This window comes from Dendrobium catenatum, unplaced genomic scaffold (genome assembly GCF_001605985.2).
Source record: "Dendrobium catenatum unplaced genomic scaffold, ASM160598v2 fragScaff_scaffold_0, whole genome shotgun sequence".
Classification (NCBI taxonomy): domain Eukaryota; kingdom Viridiplantae; phylum Streptophyta; class Magnoliopsida; order Asparagales; family Orchidaceae; genus Dendrobium; species Dendrobium catenatum.
Window position 1 is genome coordinate 846,925 of NW_021318462.1, and position 11,616 is coordinate 858,540.

Consider the following 11,616-nt stretch of genomic DNA (forward strand, 5'->3'; position numbering starts at 1 on the left):
ATAACGGGCAGCAATGAAAGGCAAACAGAACATTCAGGGGTCACCCAAAATCGCAGCCATAAGGTCGAGTAGCAACTAAAAGAGTAAATTATAGCTTGATCATTGAACTGCTAACTCGCTAACTCACGCAAGTTAAACTAGCCAAATAAAAAAGAGGGACCAAAACATCCACAGGACCCAACTACTAAAATTGATGGTAAAAACTTGAACTTTAAGCAAAATACGAACACCGTCATTGCCAGTTCTCAAGTCCTGGATGAGAAGAGTGAATGGTTGCATTAGGTAGTCGACAATCAGCGTAAAACTTGCCTACTAATCATTACATGAATAACTACAATGGAAGATAAGATTAGGGAGAGTTGCCTTAGATGGTTTGGTCACATAAGACGTGGCCTTCTAATGACCCGATTAAGAGAGATGTATTAAAAAAAAGTATTAAATTTGACCTATGTTAAGAGAGGTAGGTAGACCTAAAATAACTTAGTTAGAAAATATTAAAAATAACTTTTTTTATTATATTTAAATAAAAATTTGACTCTTAAAAGGACAATATAAAAAAAGATCCATGTAGCTGATCTCACGTAGTGACATAAAAGCTTGATGATGTTACTGTTGTTGTTGTTGTAAATATGATAAACAATGTAACTAATGTTGAGGCAGTATAAATTCTTGTTGGCCCATATACTAAGAAGCACATAAAAAGAGGTAAAATTGGTAGCTCAAGCGACGGTTGATGGGCGCCACATGTCACTTAAGTGGTCAAACAACCTTCAATCGCCAAACAGATTGTGCCATTGTGAAGAGATAAAAAGAATGTTATGCTCAATATAGAACAAAACTTCTTCATTAAGTCTTGATGAGCACAAGTCCTTGAAGAAGATACTTAGTTCGGTTAAGGGGTTTGAAATTGAATCTGGAAGATAACTGAAACCAATGGGCAACAAATATTCCATGAAGATGTGACAATTATGACTTTCAATCCAAACAACCTCCTCAGTATTATGTCAACACATATACTAAGGTTGGAAGCATATCTAAAAAAAAAAAGTTTGAAAGCATATCCATCAAGTAGCTTTAGGCCCTACACCCATTCACAAACCGCTTGCCTTTGCTCTAAAGTGAAGGTGAATGGAGCTTTTGACTTAAGAAGTTTACCATTTTCATTTTCCTTCAACTCAAACATTTTCCTCCTGTAAATATTCTTCAAATTCATCCTACCATTTACATTATCTATAGATTTTCCCTTGATGTCCATCACTGTATTGAACACATTATCAAAAATATTTTTCTTTATATGCATCACATCCAAATTATGTATAATCATGTTTGTTCTCCAATATGACAAAGACCAAAAAAACTCTTCTTTGTCCAATTGTGAGTAACTTCATACCAGAGTATTTTGTGAACAGCTAATGATGGAGAATTAATTATTGCGAGTATAAAATTTACTCTTTCAAATATTTTCTCACTGCTTAACCTTGGTGGAGGCTGCGTTGTCTCCACTCTATTTTTAGTGAAATCATCATTATTTCACCTGAATGGATTGTTTACACGTAAGAATATGCGGTGAAAGTCAAACCAAGTGTTTTTCCCTCTATGCTTCAAAGTGAATGATTTAGTATTTTTCATGCAAATAGGCAAACTAGCTTGCCTACAGTGCTCCAAGTAGAAAAGCATACTATATATTGGAAAGTCATTAATTGTCCAAAGTAACGTTGCCTCAATGTCAAATTTTGTTTGGTAGATTTATCATTTGTGGCAACTCCTTCATTCCACAATAAATTTAAGTCATTGACTAAAGGTTGCAAGAACATGTCTACTTTTACCTTTAAATTATGTGACCCTGGAGAAATAAGTGTCATAAACATGTAGGGTGTAGTCATACACAACTTTGGAGGAAGATTGTAACGAGTGAGTATCATGTGCCAACATGAGTAACATGATGAAGATTAGGTAAATGGTGTAAAATTATCTGCACATAAAACCTAATCTTGCGTTCCTTAGTTCTATGGCAAAGGTGTAACAACCCACAATATCCCTTAATAGTACTGGGAGTATTACTATCATAAACATAACATTTTTATCAATCATTCATATAATACTTTTGAACATTTAAATTTTTTTATAAAAAATCCAACAGTTTTCATTCATCACATCAACTCAAGCACCTAGTAATTTTTAAACTTTAATAAGACATAGTTACAAAGCCACTACTAAATCCAAAATAAGAACTCACTGAACTGTTTATATATCTCAGATGTAGACTTACAAACAGAGATAAATGTTAACATATACAATTAACATACTTGAAAATTAATATTCTTCAACCTTTTCCTTTCCCTTTCTTGTAACAACAACAAATAAGAAAGATACTAGTGAATTATGAGGTTCGATAAGCTATGCAAATTAAATAATAATTAAAATGTAATATTATAATAAATTACAACATTGAAATCATCATTGAATTAACTTGTCATTATTTGTAAAATATCATAAAGTCATATTTGACATCATCATTTATTTCATTTGACATAGACACTAAATAATCATTTTAGTCTTTAAAAGATTTGACCATACTTTTATAAACATATTCAATGGAGCCCAATTAAATCTGACATTATCGCCATTAAATTATATAGAGATTAGTTTTGTTTCTTTTAGGGGTCCCATTTGCCCAACATGCTATGTAGGTCTCATATTTTTGGGGTCACTTTTGCCCTATTTACAATGCAATGTCATATGTAGGAACCCTTTTTCCCTACTCACAATTATAAATTATACATCATTTTATAGTCAAACTTTTACTTAAATTAATATTCATTAAACTTTCCAGTATTCATAAGTCATACTTGAGTTGTTGTATGCTTTCATAATCATTTATGCTATCATATATATACAATTAATATGCATATAATAAGCAAGGAAATTGACATATTTCAAAAATATTATCAAATAGGAAAATATTTAGATTAACACACTAAATCTTATTTTAAACTCATATAATTAAATTATGTATATGGTTATTCATATTTGAAAATTTGGATGTAAAAATCCTTTCTATACATTAAATAAATATAATACCATTTTTCTTTAATGCATTCAAATTAACCTCCATGCTTGTAAATGAAAGTCATTATATTTGAAATATATTTGTGTTACTTACCTCCATGCTGAGAGGTGCCTCCTCCAATCCTCTATTTTAAACTTTTATATGATTGTAAGTCACTTCAAAACTTTCTCTTTGCATATGACTAAATGAATCTAGAACACCATAAGATACATCATCTTTAAGAACATTTACTACTAAATGGAAATCTGCACTAAGCATTTACCAAATTACTAACCTTGATTCCCTTTTCCTTAAATTTCTTCTTCCTTCTATATATTTCTTTGACAAAATAAATATATGATTCTACACTTAGGACAACAAATTCCAAATTAACTAAATTCTATTAATAATCAAAATAAATTTTTTTATAATTTACTTAGTTTCATACCCTATTTCTTTCCTACAGTCGTTGCTCCACTTCACTCTAAACCCCATAATCGATTACTTCCTCCACAATTTTCCTGTTCTGAACCTTCAGAGATTTGTGCTGAATTACTCCGAAGGACTTCCAAGTACTGTACCGAAATCAATAGCCAAATTTTATTGCAAAAATCTGCACTATACCTTCTTCATAGCAATGAATCGTGCTTTCCACACTTCTTCACTCTCACCTTTTCCCTTACACCGCTACAGAATTTCTCAAGGCAATTGCCCTCCAATTCCTGTTCGCATCTGTTCGATAATTAGAATATTAGGAATAATTAATTTTTAATTAATATTTAATATAATTGCTATTTCTAATTTAACAGTAACTAATTATTTAGAATAAACTAATACTTTTCTTAAATAATTTTTTTTATACTTACCTGAATTTTGGATGTTTCAAAAGATAGGATTTGTACGGTCAAAGTGCTTCCAGGCTTCTGCTTTTGATGGATGTGTTAGAACACCTACTTGTGAGATGTGTTCCTTATGTCATCTCATATATGCAGCATAACTCATTGATGCATATAAATGTTATAATATGGGAATAATTGGTAAGTAGAATAATCGACTGATTGACACATCCTTCTACTTTTTTTTAGATTTTGGTTTAAACCTTAGCACGTTACGATAACGACATGTAATCTCTAACAAATTACTCCCGTAGTGTAACATGCATCTTTTAACATAACAATCTATTTTTATAGCCATCAAACAAAGTTTTGAGACTAATTTTTAATCTATTGAAATTATATTATCAGATGGATTGGTCTCCTTGAGTAGGCTAATGAATTAATTAAAGTATTCTTTAGATACATTATATTATGTCTTTATGCTTAACAACTTCACAACTATAGATAACAGTGAGTGAGTAGTACACCTATTCTAAATTGATTTTTGCATAGCTTTCAAAAAAACCATAGAAGTTTTGTGTCTCCTTATTCAGTGATTCTTCTATATATTATTAAAATTTTGACCCAGTTGCATCATAAATCAAGTCCTCAAGCTTCCTAACTTTATCTTTCTCAATTATGTTGGAACTTGTAGACGGACCACAATAAGAGTTGAAATGAGGCTCATACTCACTATATGAAGTCTAATACTAATATTTTGGCATGAATTCTTTATAATATAGATCAATAGTAATCTCACAGTGTGAGGTAGGCTTGATTTTTGTGTTTGGAATATGGACAATAAAACCTCCCCTCTAATATAAATGAAAGTAATTAAAAACATACCTGAATGAAATAATTCACTCCATTCAAAAATTCATATGTTAATGTCTTGCATAGGCAACATTATACATCTAACTTCTATACTTTTAAATATCCTTAACACACTTGGACAATAAATTCCTACAACCAAATAATAAGATTTATACCAATTTTAAAAAAAAATAAATAATATGTGTAACATGGATAGTTGTGCATCTCCTGCACACACTCATTGTATATTGGGCAATAGAAGAGAGTGAACACTCATTGTATATTGGGCAATAGAAGAGAGTGAGTGCAACACACTACTACATCTAGTTTTCCAACTCAGTCATCGGAAGGTCATCGTTTTATGTGACCAAACCATCTAAGGCAACTCTTTCTAATCTAATCTTCCCTTGGAGCTACTCCAACCTTTTCATTTATATGCTCATTTCGTATCCTATCTCTAAGAGTAAAGCACTCATCCACCTAAGCATCTTCCTGTCTGCAACACTTAACTTAATATTATGCTTCTTTTTTAATGGCCAACATTCTACACCATAATTAGCATCGTAGAACAAATCTAATGCATATTCTCTCCTAATTGGGTCACTAAAAGGTCTGCATTTTATGTGACCAAACCTTCTAAGGTAACTATCTCTAATCTTATTTGCTAGTGGAGATATTTCAACCTTTCACATATATACTCATTTTGCATACTATCTCTATAGTTAAGCCACACATCCACTTAAGGATCCTCATTTCTACAACACTTAACTTAATATTATGGTTGAAGAGAATTTTTCTATAACACAATAAGCCTGATGCATTCCTCCACTACAATCATGCATACAATATGAATTATGCTAGTAATATCTCCATCTATTACATCATAACTATGAAAAATAGACTCATTATAAGGAAGAAAGATGGACACCTTCTCAATAAGAAAGGAACATCATCGAATGAGGTGAGAGAAAGGAACGTCATCAAATGAGGCCAGATAGTCGCAGTGAGAGGGGAGGCTGCTCTGAACGGCAACGAAGTGTGATTGAACGATGAGGAACGTCATCAAAGGAGCAGTGTCGATGTAGGCAGCATTGTCGAAGGAGGTAGCGTCTTCGACTAAATGGTGAGGAAGTGTGATTTTGGATGCTAATCGTCGAAGGAGGTTGTCGAAGGAGGCATGGGTCTAAGGAGGTTAAGAACAAGCATATGAAGGAACACATTTGAAGAATGTATTAGTCGATGGAGGTCCAGAATAAGCTAATGAAAGAAATGGCTAGTTAGCGAGTTTATGTAAGATTATTTGCATCAGATTTGAATCCGCTGCAAATTCGTCACAAATAATTCAATGAAAATTTTGTCTTAAATTCATCGTAATTTTATAGATGAAATTTTCTATCACAAAGTCCACTGCAAATCTACTACAAATTATCAACTTTCTTGAAGTGAATATATAATAATTCATAATTTGAAAAGCTTAAGAATTAATGAATATAAATTACTTAAGCTATTGACTTATTTTGAATTTAGAAACTATGCACTAATACACTAACTACTGAATTGTAGAATGAGTAGTTGAGTTTAGAGAAAATAAGTGAGTAACTCAAATAAGGAAGATCATAGTAAACTTAAATATAGAATTAATGATATTATTAAATCTTACATCAAATCAATTTAGGGTTGCGGGAGGATGAAAGTAAAACTGATATTCAAAATTATTAAATATGTACTCTAGAATTATGAAAAAAGTGAAAATATGAAAAAAAAGTGCATTAAAAAATTGGTATATGTTGAAGCTCAAGTACAAAAACATCCAAATACTTAAAACAAATAGAATTATATAAGTGAGCTAATACATATGATTGTGACTAATGAACTTTCAATTTAACTTCAAACATAACTAATTTCTAAATAACAAATTATTCATTTTTGAAATCAGAAGTCAATCTTACACATACACTCATGGTGGAAATAACATTGATACAACATCACAACATTGCCATTAATTTTCAATACCCCAGCGACTATTATTAACATTGCAGCGCCGACCTGCTGAGAATTTAAAGAAAAATTAACACCCTGGTGGAGCCAAGGCCAGTGTTGTAGCACCTCACTACACTGTTATAAGAAAAATAAACAACGTTGTACTGGTGTCTAGAGAAAATGAGTGCTAGAACATCGATCATCGCAATGCCACAACGCTGAATTGTGCTTTCAAGTGCCGCTGTGCTAAACTTTTGCAGTGCTGCGATAGAGAAATTTTCAAAATGAAGAGCTATGCTAACTTAGTCAAAAGTCATGTCAGTTCAACCATTAACCGTGCTAAGTAAGCCTAGAGTCACAGCGAAGCAAGCTTTATAGCACTGAAGCGCTAGTTCATTTTATACCACCACCAATAGAGAAAGCTTTTTGTGGGGCTTGAGGCCGTTTATGCACTTGTATAAATAATTTTGCAGTTCTTTTATTAGAGAGTTTTGTCTTCAGTGGAGTCTCGTACTTTTGAATATCTTCATTTAGATCCCCCAAGAGTAAAGTTTAAGAGAGGCTAGTAAATTGCAAGATACTTTAATTGGGATATCTTGGCTTGTATTATGTAAGCAATTCTATTATTAGGAGTATGGAGAACATTAACTCATTCTTCCACCTAGTATTTATATTTATTACTTCTCATGTATCTCTTTTTTTATATGAATGAAATGAACATGAGTATATTTTTTTGTTATTCATGTCTGACTAAATCTCTAAGTTTTGGGCAAATAATGTAAACACATAGAAAATACTAATGTAGATTTTTGTTATTTGAATTACTTCATTTTTAATTTCTCTTGCTCTTAATTTAATGCATACAATGATCATGTATATAGTTAATATCTAGTGTGATGTATTACCTCAACGGAGAAATATTTGAACAAATAGGAGTATAAGAATGGAATTTTGGCATATCTAGACGTAGGACATTATACCTTCTAGGTTTTATGAAGATATTATAATTATAGGAAGGTCATAAACCTCCCTTTTCACCCTTACAATCTTGATAGAGATTTAAGGATGTATATGCTTTGATCCATATTTAGAATTAAGTGGGCTTATTATGAAAAATATATTGTTTTGCAATAGTTAGTCCAAAATACTTTATTTATATTAGAATCCAATTTTTTTGCAAGTCACCCTTAAGTGACAAAAGCTCAAAAATATTCATTTTGCATTCAGTAAGATAAATTGTGTATTTATATTAAATAGTAGTAGTTTAATTATAATTAAGTAGAACACTTCCTCATGGGATCACACTCTTTTCCATCACGTTATTACTTGATTGACATGTTGTCACGACCCGACCCGACCCGGGATGAATCCCGCTCGCACCGGGCCGCGACTAAACCTTTTATCCAGGATCTGGCTTTGGAATTTGCTTACTGAACTAAATCTTCCAAATAATTTACTCAAACAGACACACAGACACACAGACACAGAGCTACTATGAATCATCAAATGCAGCGGAACAAAACATCAACATTCCTCCTTCAATTTCCTAATTGTTGCTTGCCAAAAATTCCAAACTTGAAGGAAAATTGGATAGGTAACCCATTTCACATAAACTGCCTGCTTTCACTTTGACTTACAACAACCAACTAGTACCCCTTGAAACGTGAATATCAATTGAATTAAAAAGCGCCCACACAAGAAGATTAACTGCTACCTTACATTTATTGGCAAGCAGCTGTTTGGTAATTAGAAATTAGGAATACTTAATTTTCTTAAATTATATTTAATTAATTGCTTATTTCTTAATTAATAGTAACTAATTGTTTTAGCATCATAAACTAAGGATTTTGGATGCTACAAAATATAGGGCATTTGCTATTGGTCAACGTGCACTCCAAACTTCTTGCTTTATTGACGGTATGGGGGTGTGTAGAACACCTACTTGTGAACTGTGTTCTTCTATGTTCGTCTCATATCTGCAACATAAGACTCAATTGATGGCATATAAACGGTTTAGGGAATATGGTAATAATGGGTAAGTTAGAATAAACTCGACTGCCATTGGCACATCACTTTTACTTTTTTTTAGATTGATTTAAACCTTGGCCACGTTACAATAACGACATGTTAATCTCTACAAATTGTATCCCTTGTAGTGTAACAGCCATCTTACGTTAATCATAAACCAATCTATTTTTATTAGCCATTCAAACAAAAAGTTTAGAAACTAATTTTTAGTATGGGAAAAAAATAATTATTGGAAAAAATTAATTTTAATTTTCTTATTATTTCCCAATATGGTATTTCTGGATCTCCTAAGTAGGCCAATTGAGATTAAATTAAAAGCATTCTTTGGATACATTATATATATGATACTTTTATGCTGACCACACAGCTACAAATAACTCAAGTGATACGTTGAGTAGATACACCATTTAAATTGAATTTCGCGCCTCGCCAAAATCATAGAAGTTTTGTGCCTCCTTATCAGTCATTCTGTCTCGATATTATGTGAAAATTTGACCAGTTGCATCACAAAGCAAGTCCTCAAGCTTCCTTAAACTGTGTATCTTTCTCTAATTATGTTGGAACTGTGTTAGATAGGACCACAAATAAGAAGTTGATAATGAGGCTTCAATACTGTCACTATATGAAGATCTTACGAACGATTGGGGGATTAAATACCAATGTATGTCATGATGAGAGTGTGTGCGTGTGATGAATCAATAGTTGATCTCACTAGTGTGAGGGTAGCTTGATTGTCGTGGAGAAGTTGTGAGAGAAACTGCAAAAACACATGGTTAGAAACGGAGAAAAGAGTAAGAGTGGTAGCGGAAGTATACTTCGTATTTTCCGTGCATGATATCCAAAGGTTTGCTTTACCTTTACTTCGAGTATACTTTGCTATAAAGAAGAGGAAATCAGAAGGAGGAGCAGGTCAGCTGAATTACGCAGGCGTGACGACAACAGCTTTTCCAGAGGCACTACGTTGAAGTGATGATCGTGGTCCTAAGGCAGGGGGAGTGGTAACAGTGAGCTGATTAAGATGGTAACAGTGAGCTGATACAGGTGGAAACAGTGAGCCTGATAAGCTCGGGCATGTGCTAGTATAAGAGCTGTAATGTGATATGTGCTAACAGGCCCCCGCAAACTTAGGATTCAGGTGCTTGAATCGGTAGAGGTTGCTCTAGTGGAACGAAAGGTAGAGACAAATGGCCTTAGTGGCTATATCAACCTGGTTGATCAATGTGGAAGTGATGGTGGACTGCGATATTTCTTGGGAAAGAGCAGATACGGGCTCGGCGAAATAAAGTTGGTATCAATTTCAACATGCTTTGTATCTAGCATGAAAGACTGGATTATTATGCAAGAGCATAGTGCCCGACTAATAGTATTGCACATGGAGAGAAGGTTGGATAAATGGTGAGCAGGGTGAACATCGAAGTCAGAGAGTAGCCTCCTTAACTCATATGATGTTCAGATGTTGACTTGATGTGCTAGAGGCCCGATATTCTGCCTCAGATTGAAGATTAGCGACTGTAGCCTGCTTCTGTACACACCCATGATACTAAGAATGGGCCGAGAAATGTACAAAAATCGGAAACATAGATTCTTCCGGTCATTTGTGATCTGTCTGCTCAATCGGAATTCAGAAAAGGCTGTAAGTTGTAGTAATTACCAGGACTGTCCTAGGAAGGCCGAAGGAACAGGTCCCTGAATATAGCGCAGCAATTCGCTTAAGAGATGGGTGAAAATCCATCACAGTTGGCTTATGCATATGTTGACAGAACAATTGTTTTAGTTCGCATAGGCAATGTTCTGGCTGAGTGATTGTTAGGTATTGGCAATGATCCTGCATTTTTCCTGTGAGAGATGTGGATCGATCCAAGGATGGGGTTGAACTAGCAGATGGTTTTGACAAGCAATAGCTGTCTGAGATGGGTTACAGTCAGTTAGACCTGGTTCCGAATGGATGATTGTCGTGAGCATACTGGGACGGTTAAGAAAATAACCAGTTAGCAGTGCGGGAACTTTGGATTGCACCAGAATAAAAGGAAACTTGGGACCGAGAGCCTTCAGCTGAAAACGGCGTCTGCAGTTTAATAAACTTTCAGGCAATTTTGCTAGTAACTGTTGCCCCGATACGGAGTATATGCACTCCTACATATAGAAAGAATGTTAGATTTGAACTGCTCGCTTTCTTGTTAGAATAGTTAGTGAGTTGGGGATCAGATTGCTGAGAGAAATCCGATGGCCTGAAGAAAATTGCTGAAAGTGTGGAACCATTGCTTGGTGCTTGTTTAAGCCATAGATAGTTTTTGTGAGTTTAGTGCATTACATTGCTTTGGCGAATGGCTGATATCTAACTAAAAACCTTCGGATGGTTGTTTCATATACGCCTCTTCTGTAGGCAACCATGTAAAAATGCATCTGGATATTTGTCAACGTTGGACTAGGAACTGACCAATTCCGATGTTAGAGCGATGTGAGAAGCATGATTCTGTATTAGTGGGCATTTTTGGCAACTGGACTAAAGGTCATATTTTTCCCAGTTTATCGCTCCTATGCCCAAACTCTTGATTGAATCCTTGTGCTTACCAACCGCGGCTTTTTTGACCGCGATCGAGTTGTACCATCTGGTTTTAGTTTGGTCCGAAACGTCAACGACAGCCAAGGATAGTTTTGTTCATTATGGGGGGGGTGAAATAAGGAACCAAGTACCCTGTTTTTTGATGGTAGAGTTACGTGAATTCTTCCGACATAGCCTTTCTCCAGGTAGTTAGATTTGTTGCTTGATGAGCAGTTGGAGTGGACGGGAATCAGATGATTGCAAGTAAGATCAAGTTTGCTGTTTGGGTTTGAGGTTACCAGTTTTATATCTGGTCAAGCATTTGGATG